This window comes from Podarcis erhardii (assembly GCF_964252035.2).
Source record: "Podarcis erhardii genome assembly, chromosome: 7".
In the NCBI taxonomy this organism is placed as follows: domain Eukaryota; kingdom Metazoa; phylum Chordata; class Lepidosauria; order Squamata; family Lacertidae; genus Podarcis; species Podarcis erhardii.
The window spans coordinates 24427353-24445410 of NC_138511.1; the positions used below are offsets into that span (position 1 = coordinate 24427353).

Genomic DNA, 18058 nt, shown 5'->3' on the forward strand with positions numbered 1-18058 from the left:
GTAGTACCTCGGGTTACAGACGCTTCAGGTTACAGACTCCGCTAACCCAGAAATAGTACCTCGGGTTAAGAACTTTGCTTCAGGATAAGAACAGAAATTGCGTGGCGGCAGCAGGAGGCCCCATTAGCTGAAGTGGTACCTCAGGTTAAGAACAGTTTCAGGTTAAGAACAGACCTCCAGAATGAATTAAGCTTTTAACCCGAGGTACCACTGTATAGTTTAGTATCAGGAATCCCACCCACCCCTCATTTTTCTCTTTCAAATGGTTTCTGTGTTCAAGCTGACAAGGAAAGGGGGAAAGTCTCCGCTCTTCTCAAATAGAACTTGTCCGGGCATTTGATGTGATGGAATGACTGTCATTTTCACACCTGTACAAACTCTTCATGAATGAAGGTTATTCTGAATGCTTCTCTTTAGAAAAGCCCTCCGTGTGTGTACATTGTCCCATCCAATCCAATGCAAACAGTCATGGGGGCTGAAGGTTTTGTAGAGTAGCATACCGGAAGACCACCATTGGTTCATTCTGGGTTTTCAGGAAACCCATTCTTCAGAATAAACCATGTTGGTAGTCCACATACAAACGCTATAAAAGGAATTACACAGGACATGATTCAATGAGGCAGTTGGGCTTAGCTGGAGGGTGAGAGGGCCTAACATGCATGTAGTATGAGGAATGGAGGAGTTGTGTGTTTGTGTGTGTGCGCACTCGTCTTAATTACGGATGAGGAGAGAATTGATTCACTTTATATTTTAGGGCAAATCTTCCAAATCTGTGTGATTTGTGTGATGCAAAACACTACGCAAACCGAAACACAGCGGCTCTTTGAAAATTGCAATCTTCCGAATTCTGCGATGCAATTCTCCAGCCAAGGAAAGTGAATGCAGGAGCTGAAAAGGAAATTAGATTGGCATAGTCATAGTTAGATGAGTTGCATTCTAATGCCCCCTGTTTAAAAATAATGATGATAATGGTTTTCCATGCCATCATAATTTCGAGGTAGCAAGGGGAAAGGCCGAGAAAACAGTGAACTAACTTTCAGTGAGAATGGTATCCATCAAATCCTGACTTGGGGAGTCCTGAACAGCCAGATGTGGCAGTATTGGAAAGCCACATTAGTTACTGCTTTAGAATCGCAAGTGCAGACACAGATTTTTTCCAGGAAGGTGTACCAATTAGGGCTGGTATTTGGGTAGGATATTTTATGCCCTTTATTCTGCATGTTTGATTTAAAGATGGTGTTTTCTTTGTAAGATCAAGAAAAAGGAAAGTAAGTTATCCAGAATTGAATATGCATGTAAATATATTTCCCCCTGCCCTTAAAATCAGTGTTTAATTCTTCATCGACAGGTTTTTATTTTAAGCCAACTTTTCTTTAAAAAATCAACTCTAAAAAATCTTCCTAACAGTAGAACCTATAGCATACTCATATTATAATCAGAGAGTGAGTTTTAAAAACAGGATTTTTTAAAAGGGCTTCGTTGATGGTCCAGAACATGTTTTGATTATCATGTATCTTTTAAGTATAGTCATTTGAAATGTAATATAACTACTGTATAAAGGTGCCCTCTGTTGTTAAAAGTTGGTTCTGCAGCCTCTAATAGAGATGGCCTTCTGGATTAAATCTGTGTGGTTGAGATGATGGTTCTGCCTCCCCCATGCTCCTCTGTTGAAAAACGATACTTGAAAGATGCCAAATATTTGCTGAATCTCTAAAAAAGAAGAAAAGAAAAGAAAGTCAAACACTTGTGATTTCTGGCTGGCTAGTCAGCATTAAGCAGCAGAAATATATAAGATTCTTCTGGGAAAGTTAATAAAGACGGTTTAAAAGAACCAGAAAATGTACCCATCAAGAAAATACAGTGGAAACTAGATAAAAGAACATAGCATTTAAATAATAATAATAATAATAATAATAATAATAATAAGCTGTAAAATATGCATTCCAGTCATTCTGATATTCAACACTGCTGACATAGTGTTGTGCAATTTGGACAAAAGGCTGTACAGTAGCTAAAGGAATATGCTTATTGATGATTTCTCATTTTCAGTGTCTTCCCTTCCACACCCTAGCTATTTCTGTTCTGTTCTTTGAAAAATGTAAAAGGAAGGGGAAATGAAAGCTTTAAATAACCCCATGCAGTTCTGCTATCTGTGTTCAGCCAAGAAGTCCCTGGATTGTATCAAACTAAGTTCTGCTTGAAGCAGACCCATTTAAATTAATGGACCTCAATCACATCCATTAATTCCAGCGTAGGACTAATGTTGGATGCAATCCTTCACTTATTTAAATCATTGTTGGATGCGTGAGGGATAACATCTTAGATCCTCGGGATAAGATAAGGAAGCCAATGAAAGTTTCACATCCTCTGGGACCATCTGTACCTCCCACACCCAAAATGCCTCTTTGAACAATTGAAGGTCTCTCCTGAACAATGGGGGCTGGTTCAGAGTGGAGGGGGACAGGAAGCTTTCCTTCCATGAACTTCCCTTCCATATGAACTGACCTGGCCCTTCTCTGTGTGCCCCTCTCCTCTATTGGAGGCCTGGTAACATGGGAATAGGCCTTTTCAGTGGTGGCTCCCAGCTTGTGCAATGCTCGGCCCCAGGGAGGTTTGCCTGGCACCATCTTTGTCTCGTTTGGGGCACCAGGCATAAACTTTTGTTTTCACGCAGGTTTTTGGCCCTTAGTTCAAAGGGTTTTACATATTCATGGCCTCTTTTGATGGAGTAGTAGACTTGCCTTTTGTTTGTATGCATTTGTGCTTGTAAGGGTTTTACTGATTACATTTATTGTAATTGATTTTGACATTTCTGTTGCATTTGTAAATTGCTTTCAGTTATTCTTGTGAGTAAAATGACAAATTATTATTATTATTATTATTATTATTATTATTATTTCCTTAACTTATATGAGGATCTAAGACTGTCTGTCTATCTATCATCTATCTATCTATCTATCTATCTATCTATCTATCTATCTATCTATCTCCAAAAGGAAAACAAAATGAAACATGATCTTGTGCAACATTGCAGCCTGGCATCAAGTTTTCAGCTGGCCATGCACATTTCCAGAATACTCCATTCCATTTCCCCTCCCCAGTGTTCCATTGCTCCCTCCCTGCAACAATCATTCAGCATTCTGACTTCACTGAACATGCTCAGCAATAATTGAGCTGTTTAGTCCTCCCCTTGCTTTAGGATTCCCCCCTCCCCAAGAAATTCCATACTTCTGAAAATGTATTGTGTGTCCCACAAGTGTGCCAATATCTTCCCACTCGTGTGCGGATGATGCTGTTTTAACTATGCACAGATCGGAATCCAGAGAATGTGTTCCCTACTAGTATATAGGCCTGAGGACTGGCTGTTGCAGAATAAATAAAATCCTAGGACAGGCTGAGCGTGGGCAGTGATCCCTGGTATGAGAATATAAGGCCGTTATGCGCATGTCCCTTTTCCCAGCTGCGAACTTTTTCAAGGGCATGCAATTTGCAAGGGTGTGTGAGTGCGTGCACACTATATTTTGGCTACATTTTGCTCAGATGACCAAGTTTATTAAGTGCTACTGAGTGCTCCTCTTGCGGGTGTGTCTCCCCCTTTCTGGGGAAATGCCGAGAAAAGCCTTCACAAAATCTGCCGGCTTGGATCGTTGACATAGCTTTATATGATAGCAAGTCCCTTGTATAGTGTAATTGGCCGCTAATGAACCTTCCTTGAACAGAGGGGAGGATACACTTTGAGTTAATTTTTGGCACGGTCCCTGGGCCTCTGCTAACATGAGCCGAAGCTGGAAAGATTTCCTGGCAGAGGAGGCTGCAGTAAGGACGAGAAAACATCAGGCTCATAAAAAATTGCTGGCACTTCTGGTAGCGACAAATGTTTCAGAAGTTTGAGATGGATTCCTTGCGATATTAAGAGCATCTCCAATTCAGGAAACAGTCCAGAGGTTGTTGTTGCTTTATTATTATTATTTTTAAGAAAGTTGAGATGGGTTCTAATTTTGTGGTTAAGGCAGAACGTCGTTTACCTTGTTTACAGGCCGTGTGAATCTCTCTTAACTCCCAAGTGACAAAAGATGAATGCTCCAAACCAGTTTAGGAGTGGCTTTAAAAACAAAAGAAAAGACTTAGACGTTTGGGGTGTGACATATTGTTGGGACTTTTCTTTAAACGGAATTGGCCCCACATTTGAAAGCCGGGCAGGGACGTAGTGGGCAAAGCACAGTCTCATCCAGCGATTTATGAGACATAAGCCTTTTAAAATTTTAAACTCCAAAGGAAACTTTACCTTGGTGGAAACCTAGCCATGTTTACCCAGAAGTAAGTCCTATTGAATTCAGTGAGGCTTACTGCCAGGTAAGCATTTAGAGGATTGCAAACTAAATACCTAACTCTGGATTATCCAGTCGAGAAACACCATTTCTGGTTTGCTTTGCAAGATGGGGCACTTCATGATTGTTGGGAATAAATATTTTAATATGTGCCCTGTCTTGCTTTCCCTTAAAATTATGCATATTTTTTTTTTTTAAAAAAAACATTTTTTAAAAAATGTGGCCTAAGTTGGATTTCAAACAAAGCATTTTTTTTTTTTAAAGCATTTGAATGCATGTGCGACATTCTGGAATAAGGAGTGTGCCTCCTGTTTCATTTTCTTTAGTGCAATTCTAGCCTTACCAAATAAAGAAATTCGTACCTTTGCAAATTCATCAGCCACACAAACATACGCAATGTACCTATTTAGTTTTGCTTTTCCATTGGGCCAAATTTGCTTTTTTTAAAAAATCTCCTTTTTCAGAAAAAATTGTGCATAGAACTATAACTGGTGATTATTGATCTAGTATGCAATTTCTAGGACTGTGCAGAGCAACCCTAACCGCTGTTCCACGCTGCTGGAAAGGGTGAGGATGAGCTGGAAGGGACAGGCTCCACTTATGCAGGGCTCCTGTTGCCATATGTCCTCTTTTGGGGGGCCAAAATGCCAATCCAGGGGGGTTTCCACATTTTAAAGGAAATGTCTGGGGGTTTTGGGGGGGCGAGGGGCACAGGCAGCTCTGCACACCGTGGCTGCTGCCAGTCCCCGCCGGTGGCCCTGCATGCCCGTGCCCTTCTTTCCCGGGCTTGGGTTGGCAGTGGCTCAGGCTGTCCTCTTTTTTTGCTCTTCAAGATACGGCAACCCTACAATCACTGAAAATACAGGGGAGTGTGTGCTATCTTCATTGGCAGCTATCAGAGGAGCACGGGGGAGGGAGAGCAGGTCCAGCATAAATCTGCTGGATCCCAAGCTAGGCTTGCCATACGTCAGGAAAATTCCTGACATGTCCTGGTTTTCTAGTGCAAAAATGGCACGGGTGTGGAGTTTGTCATAAGAAAGCTGCAGAGATAGCGCAGGATAGTGCGCACCCCAGAAATGATGTCTTTCAGTTTCTGCCTTCTGGAAGAAGGTACAGGGTTATAAAGACTAGGACTAGCCGCCTGAGAAACAGTTTCTACCCAAATGCAATTTTGGTTTTAAACGCAGTGTAAGGTAGTGTCTATGAGAGTATATTGTATTTAATTATGGGGTATCAGAGTTTTTAGGGGGTTAACCAGGCTGGGATAGCTGGGATAGCAGGCTTGCTGGTTTCTGAATGTCTGATGTAGATTTTTTCCATTTCGTTGTTCTGTATGGACAATGACAACAAAGATTATCATATCGTAAAAAAATAATAATAATGTCAGGGAAAATCCAGATGTATGGCAATGTGATGGAAGAAAAGAGCGGAAGCAGCTCCAAAAGCTTACAATCACTATTTTATCAACAATTTGAGTGGTTTCCTTAAGGAAAAAAAAAAAAAAAAAAAGCTCAACAACTTTGTGGGTGTCAGGAATTTTACTTCTTAAAATATGGCAACCCTATCCAAAGCTGGACCATGTCCCGTGGAGAGCCAGGATCCTAACCCCTGTTCTGCACCAGCCTGGAGATGGTCCCATAGAAAAATGTTGGACATAACCACCAGTTTTAAGCCTTTCATTGCTGGAGGCACAAAGCATGGGGTTTTAGTTCTTCTGCTTAATTCCAATCCACCATTCCTGGCTGGAGTTTTTGCTCAGTGAGACGATTTTGTTTTATTGAAAGGGTTGATTCTTGCCCATTTCTCCGAGGGAAAAAACCAGATACATACTGAGGCATTCTTTGTTCAGTGAACTTCACAGGGCTTTGAATTCGGGTCTCCCCAGCCTTAGTCCACACTCCGACCACTACACCACGCTTCTTCTCATGTGATGCTGTCCATAAAGCCGGAAAGGGTGTTGAGATTAGTCCAGCTGGTCAAGACCATGAATTGTGGAAAACTCAGGTCCTAGTTTTCTGTTATAATTGCTGATTCATTTTGATGGGATTGCTTTTTTTTTTTTTTGCATATCCTAATAATGCATGTTTATATGTTATTGTTCTTAGGCAATTGCTTTATTGTGCATTTTTATCATGGGTCTTTATATTTGGATGTTTATGCCATTCGTTTTTTATACTTGTACATGGCTCAGAAGCCAATTTGACATCTTTTAAGCAGGACATAAAATATAATAACAAGCAATGCAACTGCATTCTCATGTCAAATATTTCCAATGCTCAGTTGAAAAAAACACAATTGCATACTAGTAAGTGTATACGAATATGCTTTTATAATTGCATACTAATAATTCTCATGGCAGTGGATCAATGGGGGATAAGCCTCCCCACATTTTTGCAAATAGATCAGCTCTGGGTTTTTTTTTTTTTATAATCACGGGACTAGCTTTGAAGGAAATGAAGCTTTGGAAGGAGGGTGAGAAATTGAAGGGTAAAATTCTTACTTGTCTCCACCTAGCAGCTGCCGACTCAAGAGTGCTACTTGATGCTATAGACTTTTTTCCTGACATAACACCAAATAAAATCCCAGCAGCGTGAAAAGCTGTCTCTGTGTGCGTATCGCACGCACACACACACACTCAAAGGGAACATTTGCAAATTTCAATAAATTGATCATATTCTGCTGAACCTTCACCTTTATAATGCTGTTACCATTTAAATGCTAATGCCATTTAAAAAAACAAAAAAAACCCCAACAAAGTCAATTACTGGAGTTTTAAAATAACTGAGTCAGCAGTCTTGGATGTAGATCTGGCATATTAATCTGCCTCCTACACTATTTCCATGTGTGCTGATGCTTTGATCCACCACTTGCAAGTAAGAAGAGCCCTCCTGGATCAGGACCTAGTCCAGCATCCTGTTTCATACCCGCCAACATTTCTTAGATGAAAATAGGAATGTCCTATTCAATAATAATAATAATAATAATAATAATAATAATAATAATAATAATAATAATAATTCAGTATGCTATTCACCATGGGTGGGAAACCTTTGGCCTTCCAGGTGCTGTCGGACTCCGACTCCCATCACCCCTTGCCAGAATGGCCTATGGACAAGGATGATGGGAGTTGTAGTTCAGCAACACCTGAAGGGCTATGAGTTCCTCAGACCTTCTATACAGATTCCTTTAAACAAAACCCCTGCTGGCCTTGTTATCATTTTTTTTTTTTACTTAATTGATTGCTTCTGGGGGCAATTATGTTTTAATTGTTGCTTTCATTATGCACCTGCTTTACAATTTTGTTAGCTGCCCCAGGGAGCCTTTGGCAAGTTACAAATATTCTAATGTACACACGGCATAAATTGGTTTGTTTATTATTTATGGTGTTATCATATAGTAATTCATCACAGTTAAGCGTCATTAAGGTTTCTAGTTCAGGTGCTCCAGCACAAACCTGGCTGAATATTGAGATTGCGTGCAGCCGATTTCTCTAAGCGATCCTGTCTTCGGAGGCGACTGTGGCTGGCTGGGCTGAAATTTCTCAAAAGAGATGTTCAGATTGATTTCCTGAGGATTTTCTTTGTGAAGAGTTGGAGAGTTCTACGCGCACACCACAGAAAGAATTGAGCAAAATGTCACAACCGTAGGAGCCAAAACCTAGGGCTGAGGTCCCTTCACCTCTCCCGAATAACATATTTGAGGGGACCGGGGCCCCCAAAGTTGATAGGCATTGCCATTGAAATGGTGTGTGCGTGTTGCGTCTTGTGATGGATGATGTGGGGCAAGGCTTACCTGCCCCCCACCAATATTTTACTTATGTTGGCACCCTTGGTCACAACTGCAATGTGGTCACTTGTAAATGGGGGGGGGGAGAGAGAGAGAGCACCCTCACCAAAAATTCACTGGCCCTGTTTTTACCCCTTCCCCACAATCCTTCTAAAAATGCAAAAATCCATATATAATGGGAAGATGTACATTTTAAAAAATGTGTATATTAGGTGAAATTGCTTGCAGAAATATTGTTTGTATCCCACTAACTTCAACTCAGATAAGACCCATTGAAATTAGGGTACCTTTCTTAGCCACCCCCATTAACTTCAATGGATCTACTCTGAGTAGGGCTAGCACTGGCTGCAGCTCTCTAAATCGAGCATCGCACAAAGCTGGCTTCTATCAAAGCATCAATACTAGAGGTTCTAAGTTTAAGATGGTTCGTATTGCAATTGAGGGCGGATCGTCTCCAATGAGGAACCCAAACTGAAATGTTTGCGGTCATTAAGGGACTTAAAGGTTTGTCGTACATGTCCTACCCTCTCCCCCCATGGTAATGACCCAGCTCAGTCCTTCTGCCAGATCTCTCTCTCTCTCTCTTGCTCTCTGACCTCCGCTGCTTCAGGATGCTGTTGAACTTGCTCTAATTACATTCCAGTCTGACAGGGGTTTGAACACTTTTTGAAGTTCCAGGTGTCCTTTGCTTCCAGACAGATCGCTCTCAAGGCTACACAGGAGGTGTGTGTCTTTGGAATGAGGCCAACCAAGTCCTACTCAGAGTAGATCCATCAACATTAGTGGTCATAAGTTGCCCACATCTATTGATTTCCGAGGGTCTGCTCTGAGTAAGGCTAATGGTGAACCTGTCAGTGTAGGTTTCTCTCGGGTTTTTTTTCCTTCTTCCAGTCTTCAGGTCTGTTCTCCATGTTTCCACATTGGTTTCCCTTTCTCTCCCCCCCCCCCACCCCAAGAATGAAAATTCACCAGCATTTTAGTGTTAAGTTTCTCCTAATATACACCACTTCTTCTTGCAAAGCAATTTCCCTTTGGTGTGTTATTTTTACCAAGCTGGGTGGCCATCTGTCAGGGATCTATGCCTTGCAGAGAATTGAACTAGCTGCCCCTTGGGATCAGGGGTGCCATCTTGAATAAAATATTTGGGGGGCAAGCAAACCCCACCCCACATAATGGATCACATGACATGGCACACACCCACACCCCATTTGAATGGCAGTTCCCATCAACTTTGGGGCCCCCTGGCCCCTTCAAATATTTTATTGGGGGGAAGACTCCCTTGGCCCCTAGGGGTAGGTTGTTATGCTTGGGATCCCTTCCAATCTACAGTTCTATGAGTCTTTGTATTTTGAACACAATGCTTGATTGCATTGCAAGATTGAGAAATGTGATTTTTCAAGGATGGGTGTGAGGTCCAGCACCAAGGGAAACAGGCAGAGGGCCTTCTCAGTAGTGGCGCCCACCCTGTTGAACACCTTCCCATCAGATGTCAAAGAAATAAACAACTATCTGACGCTTAGAATACATCTGAAGGCAGCCCTGTTTAGGGAAGCTTTAAATATTTGATTAATTATTGTATTTTAATATTTTGCTGGAAGCTGCCCAGAGTGGCTGGGGAAACCCAATAATAAATTATTATTGTTGTTGTTATTATTATTATTATTATTAATAATAATAATAATTTCAGTTTACATGTTTCAGGGACTGTGAATCTGGTAGATTCATCTTTAATATGGCAACTCTGGAGGTACTGCAGATCCCTGGACCTCTGGTTGGCCAGTGTGAGAACAGAATGTTGGACTTCTGCTCTTAATCGCTGGAATCTCATTCAATGGGGACTCAAGATGTAAAAAGGGGACTCAATATGTTAATGGAGGAGAAGGTTTTCAGTGGCCAGTAACCACAATGGCTGCATTCTCCATCCACTTTCAAAGGCATAATTCTTCTGACGACAAGTCACTGAGAATCACAAGGGGGGAGTGATGCTGTTGCCCAGGGGTGTCTGGCTGGCTAAGGTAAGAGCAAAATGCTGAACTACAATGGGCCTATGGACTATCATCTCAGTTGGTTAGAGCATGGTGCTGATAATGCCAAGGTTGCAAGTTTGATCCCTGTTTGGGACAGCTGTGTATTCCTACATTGCAGGGGGTTGGACTAGATGATCCTCAGGGTCCCTTCCAACTCTACAGTTCTATGATTTCTATGATCCAGCCGGGCTCGTCTTATGTCCAGAGTGAGGCATCACATCAGGTGCCTCGTTCAGTCGGGAAGCAGAGTCCCCGAGGGCCTGTCACGAAGCAGGAGGCATCAGCGAGGCAGTTGCACATTTCAAAATATTGTATCATTTTAAAATGCAGCCCACATTAGGCCACTGAAACCGGACACGCCGATTTGAGCTCTGTCAAATAATGCAGCCCTCTGTTTTCAGGGACAAGAGGCAAACCCCGCACCCGAAAATCCCTTGAGCTGTCTTTCAGAGAGTGATAGTTACGGAAATTAGCAGTGCAGAAATTCATACTAATCATTCATCGGGAGCCTTATTAGCTGTCTTAGCGATGTTATGAGGAGTGGGCCCAGCCTAGTGACATGGGCAGCTGCAAAAGGGCTTCTTCAGACCCACAGATGTAGAAAAAGTGATGCTTCGGGGATCTTCGGCATGGCTGTTAAGGTGGAACTTCGTTCTAGTGGCTGAAGTTTAGTACATTGATTATTGGGACTTAGCTCGTGTTTGGAGCACCAGTCCTGGAGAGATCACGTATTTTCAATAGACATACCCCAAGGACATATTGCTAAGAGCTCTCCAGCAACAGTACCAAATCAGTCCAAACAGGAACTGAGCTAGGAAGGGCAAAGAGTCCATCATGCATCATGGATTTTTGAAGGGAGATTTATGGAGACCTTCTGTTGCCCCAGGAGTGCCAACTTGAATTAAATATTGGAGAGGGGGGCAGGTATGCCCTACCCCACATAATCACATGGCACAGTGCATGCACACCATTTAAATGGCAATGCCCATCAACTCGGGGGGGGGGGGGCTTGCCCCCCCGAAATATTTTATGGGGGGCGAAGACCACTCACCCCCTAGGCGTTGGCTCCTATGTTGTGCCCTGCCAGAGGTTCTGGTGGGCAGACTGCTGCCCATTCAGACCCTCCAAGTGTCCCTACTTTCCAGGGTCAGTCCTGGATTTCCAGAAGCCGCCCTGGTTTCTGATTTGATCTCGAAATGTCCTGTTTTTCCTTAGTACGTCCCTATTTTGATTGGAGAAATTTCGGAAGGTATAGAGTTATGCAAACACCCCCCCCCCCCGGAGCCAAGGAGATAAATAACTACGCAACCTTAAGAAGACACCTGAAGGCAGTTTTTTATATTTATTTTTTAAAAATGTTTTTATATGAGTTGTAAGCTGCCCAGAGTGGGCAGGATAAGAAGAAGAAGAAGAAGAAGAAGAAGAAGAAGAAGAAGAAGAAGAAGAAGAAGAAGAAGAAGAAATTCCTAGTTTCATTAGAGAATTGTTGGAGGATATGTCCATGTGTTGGCAACCTCTGGGGTAAGGGCTGCAGTAACCTTACCTGGTACTGTAGCCCTCAATATACAGTGGTGCCTCGCAAGACGAAATTAATCCGTTCTGTGAGGTTCTTCGTATAGCGGTTTTTTCGTCTTGCGAAGCAAGCCCATTGACAGCTTAGCGGATTAACGCTATTAGCGGTTTAGCGGCTTTTAGCGAATCAGCTGATAAGCAGCTTAGCGGCTTAGGAAAAGGGGGGGGGAACCCGCAGGAACTCGCAAGACATTTTGTCTTGCGAAGCCCATAGGGAAATTCGTTTTGCGAAGCGCCTCCAAAACAGAAAACCCTTTCGTCTAGCGGGTTTTCCGTCTTGCGAGGCGTTTGTCTTGCGGGGCACCACTGTACCATACGGTTTGGGAACTGCCTGCCTCCATGCGGGTTTTGTGGAAGTCCTGTGGAGCCTTGCAGTGTAAACTGCCCCCAGTGATCCAGAAAATGACAAACTGTGGGGTAGGATGGGGGACAGATAGGTTTTTGTTGTTATTGTTTATAAAAAAATACTGCTGCATTTGAGATTTCCATCTTCTTACACGGCTGGTGTCTTCAATCTGACCTTGAAAAATGCATTTTTAAAAATTATTATTTCCCATTCTGGAACAGCCACTTTTATTTCTGTGAATCACCATCAGAATGAAAGCCATCTGATTCTGAGCACAACCATTTCCACTAGCTTTCAAAGCTAGCTAGCTTTGCCTGGCCTCTCCACCTTAAGAGGGAGTGAAGAGATAATTCGTGGAAAAAGAAAAGGGACATTTCTGGCTGTTTCCTTATCTCTCCAGTTGAACTGTGTTCCTCGTGTGTTGAAAGGGGTACTTCTTTAACAAGCATGACATAAATAACCTTCACTCTTGACTGCACTGTCTGTAGATAGTTTAATGCCTAGATGAAAATAGGAGACCTTTTTGTATTAGATTATCTCATAATGACACGGAGAAAGGCAAGGAATGTTCCTTGTTGCGCTGGCCTTGAAGGAGTTGAAGAATGCAACTTGAGACCTGGTGGAGAGCATGGAAGAGCATCGTTTCCAAGAGTGGCTGCCTCAAGCGCTCAGCTCTCAATGAGATAGTGAAGCTGTGTCTGGCCTGTAGGAATGATAGAAAAAGTCCCTGCCTACAGAAGGCTACTATGTTCAGGGAGAAGGGTTTTCAACCTAGCTTTCTATGTGCTGGGATTTGTTTATTTTACGGAGGACCATTGAATCACATGAGCTCCAGCCTGAGTCCAGAAATTAGCACAACTAGGTCACAGGGTACCCATCTCAGTAAGAACTAGGTTATGGTCTACACTGGGTATTGCTTTCTTTCTTGTTTTCTAAATGCATCTCGTGGCAAAGGAGCTATAAATATGGCTTAGGCCTATGAAGCTGAGGGTAGTGGCAGTCTTCAGCAGATCTCCTTGCTCATACTTTCCAACGTTTCTCCCAAGAAAATAGGGACGTCCTATTCCATAATAATGATGATAATAATACTCTGGGCGGCTTCCAGCGCATATAAAAATGTAATAAAACTATATAGGGCTGCCTTCAGATGTCTTCTCAAGGTGGTATAGGTACTTATTTCCTTGGCTCTGGGGGTCACATAACTCCAACCTTCCAATATTTCTCCAATGGAAATAAGGACACCCTAAGGAAAAGTGTGTTGTCTTTGTCCATGGAGTTTTCTTGGCAGGGATACTGGAGTGGCTTGCCGGTTCTTCCTCCAGGTGGATCACATTTGGTCAAAACTCTCCACTATGACCTGTTCATCTAGGGTGCCCTGCTCAGCATAGTTCATAGCTTCTCTGAGTTATTCAAGCCCCTTTGCCATGGCAAGGCAGTGATCCATGAAGGGGATGGATGCTTTTGATTGATGCTTTTGAATTATGGTGCTGGAGGAGACTCTTGAGAGTCCCATGGACTGCAAGAAGATCAAACCTATCCATTCTGAAGGAAATCAGCCCTGAGTGCTCACTGGAAGGACAGATCGTGAAGCTGAGGCTCCAGTACTTTGGCCACCTCATGAGAAGAGAAGACTCCCTGGAAAAGACCCTGATGTTGGGAAAGATGGAGGGCACAAGGAGAAGGGGAAGACAGAGGACGAGATGGTTGGACAGTGTTAACGAAGCTACCAGCATGAGTCTGACAAAACTACGGGAGGCAGTGGAAGACAGAAGTGTCTGGCATGCTCTGGTCCATGGGGTCACGAAGAGTCGGACATGACTAAATGACTTAACAACAACAACAAAGGAAAAGCGGGACCTTCTAAGATCAAATCAAAAACTGGAACAACTTCTGTAAATTTGGGGTGTCCCTGGAAAATAGGGACAGTTGGAGGATCTGCTTGTTCAGCCTTCCCAAACTGGTACCCTCCTGATGTTGTTGGACTGCAACTCTGAGCCATGGCCAATGGTCATGAATGATGGGAGCTGTACACCAGGCCCATCTGGCAGGGATCAGGTTCTCCATCCCAGGTGGAGATGGATGGACCTGTCCATTTCCCGTCTGGATAACTTTGGGACAAACAAGGGGGCTGCACTGCTGCCTTCATGCTGGGCTTTCCAGATGCCTCAAGCTGAAGATTGTGGCTACCTTCACACCACACATTTAAGGCACAATGATATCCCTTTGAGTAGCCATGGCTGCCCCCAAAGAATTCTGGGAGCTGTAGCTTGTTAATACTGTTGAGAATTATTAGGAGACCCCCCCTAGTCCCCTCATAGGGCTGCAGTTCCCAGTGTGGTTTATCAACCAATCCTTTTTCATGGGGAACTCTGAGAACTATAGCTCTGCAAATAGAGGATCTCTTAACAACTGTCAGCACCTTAACAAACTATAGACCCCAGATTTTTTTGGGGGGGGGAGGGGGGACTGAATTATGACTTAAAGTGGATTCATATTGTTTTAAAACAGTGTTTCCCAAACACAAGTCTCCAACTGTTTTTGGACTACTGTTCTCAACATCCCTGACCACTGGTCCTGCTAGCTAAGGAGTTGTGGTCCAAAAACAGCTGGAGACCCAAGTTTGGGAAACACTGCTTTAAAGTCATAGTGTGAATATGGTTTAGAATATGGCTTAGGTAATGGAATATATGGACCTTTGGTCAAGTCTAGCTGGGTTCCTCTGATGTCCTTAGAGAACCTAAGTGGACATGGGAACAGACAAGATTGGAACATGTGTGTTCCTGCCTGCCTGCCTGCATTAAGGATGGACAAATCTCACTTTTTGTTTCTCCTCTTCACGTGTTTGCCCCATTTCTGCATCAGTTTGCTATTCTTTTTTAAAAAAACCTCATGAAAACTTGCCAGCATTTTCACGCACATTTCTCATTGCATGCACAGTTTTGTATACAGGTTTGTCATATACGCCAAGGGTGTAGCACCGAATGCTAATCCTACTCACTAAAGTCAGTGACATTTGGTCTATTAATTTAAATGAGCCTTATTGAAAATAATAGATCCCCCCCCCAAAAAAAAATTGTGATAGTAAATGTGGATATTTTCCAACAAAGTTTCTGTCCTCCATTTTAGGATGGCAGTTAAAATAAAATATAATAAATTGGGACTGTGGTATTCTGGGCTCTCGGCTACGAAATTATTGTAATCAGTGCCTGAAAGATTTGCATCTCTGCAGTGTGCTTGCCCACGGAGGTGTAATGAAACCTTCTAAAATCGCCATGGATGCTGATTTTGATAATAGTCTGTGGCTAAAGGTTGTATTGATATCCATGTAGTGATTCATCCATCTATGAACCAGGACAAAGTATTAATAAAAGGGATTGCATTGCCCTGGGGCGAAGCTGTAGTGGAAACTTATCGGAAGCGCTGAACTTTGATGTGAGGCGGTTAAAATATAATTTCATTATTCTTCCATAAATAAAAGGTTTCGGGTTGCCAAGCCACAAAGTGCTGATCGCAGGGTAATAAGTGTGCACTAAATCTTACAGGTTCCATTGACTGTGGGGCAATGGGAGGGTCTCAGCTGATAAGATGCCTCCGAACTTTTGTGTTTGCCTTTGCAGAATTTAATTGAGGAGCTCTGCCCATCTTGCCTTATTTTTAAATGTCTGCTTTAACCACCATTCTTTGATCCACCCACTCACAGAATCGGCCAGGGGCACTTTTGTGGGTAAAGGCAGCCAGTAATATATTAAGCGAAATGGCAGTCCAGCAGTGGAGCAGGCTGACATTGCTCTGATGTGTTAAGATCTGGTGGACTCAGTCTCCAGTTTGGCTTGCGGATGCAGTGGCTGATGAAGCTAAGAAACTGAGGTCTAAGACAGGGAAAGATGTTCATGGGAACATGGGATGCTTCCATTGGCCCATCTAGCTCATTATTGCCTACACTGACTGGCAGTAGCTCCAGCTGGTCTTGGGCCAGAATCTTACCCAGGCCTACTTGGAGACATCAGGGATGGAACCTGGGGGCTTCTGAGTGTAAGGAACTGAACTGTGACCCTTTCCTTGAAGGAGGAGGAGGAAATGGCAGAAGACCAAAGGGGAAGGACCAGTATATTTATATTATGGCTCAGGAACTCATACCTTCCAACATTTCTCCAATGAAAATAGGGACATCCTATTCCATTATTGACTGAGTTGCCCCAGCCACTCTGGGAGGCTTCCAACATACATAAAAACATAATGAAACATTAAACATTTTTAAAAACTTCCCTATATAGGGTTGCCTTCAGATGTCTTCTAAAGATTGTATAGTTACTTATCTCCTTGGCTTGGCGGGGTCACATAACTCCACACCCTCCAATATTTCTCTGATGAAAATATGGATGCCCTAAGGAAAAGTGGGACATTTCAGGATCGAATCAAAAACCGGAGTGCCTGTCTGCTTGTCTGTGTAAATGGATGAGTTTATGGGGAATGTTCACCTTGAAAGAAAGAAAGAGAGAGAGAGAGAGAGAGAGAGAGAGAGAGAGAGAAAGAAAGAAAGAGAGAAAGAAAGAAAGAAAGAAAGAAAGAAAGAAAGAAAGAAAGAAAGAAAATATTTCAAATGATCTTTGGGAGGCTGTGCATCCGGCTCTGTTTAATGCGATCATCAACATGCCTCTTCTGTTGCTAATGCACATGTCATAAAGGAGGGTGTCTGGGGGGGGGGCGTTTTGCCTTCAAACATTGGTTCTTATGAAAGGACACCAGATCTTTGCTCTTGAGCATCCTCATTCAATTTCAGTTGGATATGCAAAGGATACATAGGAACCAACTCCTTGGGGCTGAGGTCCTTTTTCCCCTCCCCCAATAAAATATTTGAGGTAGCCAGGTCCCCTGAAATTTGGTGGGCATTGCCATTCAAACAGCATACCTGCACCACGACTTGTGATCAATTATGTAGGATGGGACTTACCTGCCCCCCAATATTTCATTCAAATTGGCACCCCCAGATATGTTTGATGATTCTGTGGGAGGCAGCCTGGGCTGTATCCAGCAGAGTAGACCCATTAGAAGTGATGAACATGGATCTACTCAGAGTAGATCCATTAGAAGTAATGAACATGACAAACTTGGATCCAGTCATCTCAATCAGTCTACTCTAAGTAGAACTCAGTTGGATGCCACCTACTGTTTCAGATCAGAGGAGCGTGCTGTGTGTGTATTTTGTTTCAACGAGAGTGTGTGTGTGAGAGAGAGAGTGGGAATGTATGTCAGTCGAAAAATGTTTGAACTCACAAATTCTCAACACAGTCATACTGTGTAGGAACAGGCTAAATTCTTTCCAGGACATACTGTACACAATAGATGGTACATTAGCACATTTGGAATTCATCAGACTTGACTCACAAAACCATTTACTGTGTTTTCAGTAGCCAAATTCTATGCATTATGGAAATGAGCCTCTATTATAGGTAGCAAAACACAGTTTGGGGAGAGATAATGTGGCTCACATTAGTGCTTCCTAGCACAGGATTCTGGGTAACATCTAAAGTTCCAGTTTCAGGGATAACGTAGTAGAAACTTCTGTGCTAAAGGATGTTGGATTCGTCTAGTCTTCTCCAACTCGATGCCTTCCAGATTTGTTGGACTCCAGTTCCCAACAGCCTCAGAAAACGATGGGAAATGTAGTCCAGTAACATCCAGAGGGAAGGAGATTGGAGAAGAATGCTCTGGGATGTCTTCAAATTGAAAACCTGAAGCTCACATTTCAGTCTTTCACCAATTCCGGACAGACAAAACTGTTGCAACATATCAAGTTACATTCGACAGTTCCGGATATTGAAATGCTTTTTCAAATGCGCGAAAACCGCAGAGGGATGTAGAAACTGGGCAGGATGGGATTGGTGGTAGAACATCTGTTTGCATGCAGAAGGTCCCAGGTTCAATTCCTACCAGCATTTCCAGGTAGGACTGGGAAAGATTCCTCTCTGAGAGTTGCTGCCAGTCAGTGTAGTCGGCAA

The 18058-nt window shown here is 43.0% G+C and overlaps 1 protein-coding gene and 1 long non-coding RNA gene across 6 annotated transcripts in view; one reads left to right on the plus strand and one right to left on the minus strand.

Annotated features, from left to right (window-relative positions):
* Window positions 1-18058, plus strand: part of PRDM16 (PR/SET domain 16) — a 447195-nt gene that overhangs the window by 291152 nt on the left and 137985 nt on the right. The window lies entirely within an intron of this gene.
* Window positions 16760-17633, minus strand: LOC309347116. The gene is made up of 2 exons (XR_014158865.1): window positions 17168-17633; window positions 16760-17128 (listed from the first exon to the last, which is right to left on the minus strand). It is a non-coding gene; the product is annotated as an uncharacterized lncRNA (long non-coding RNA).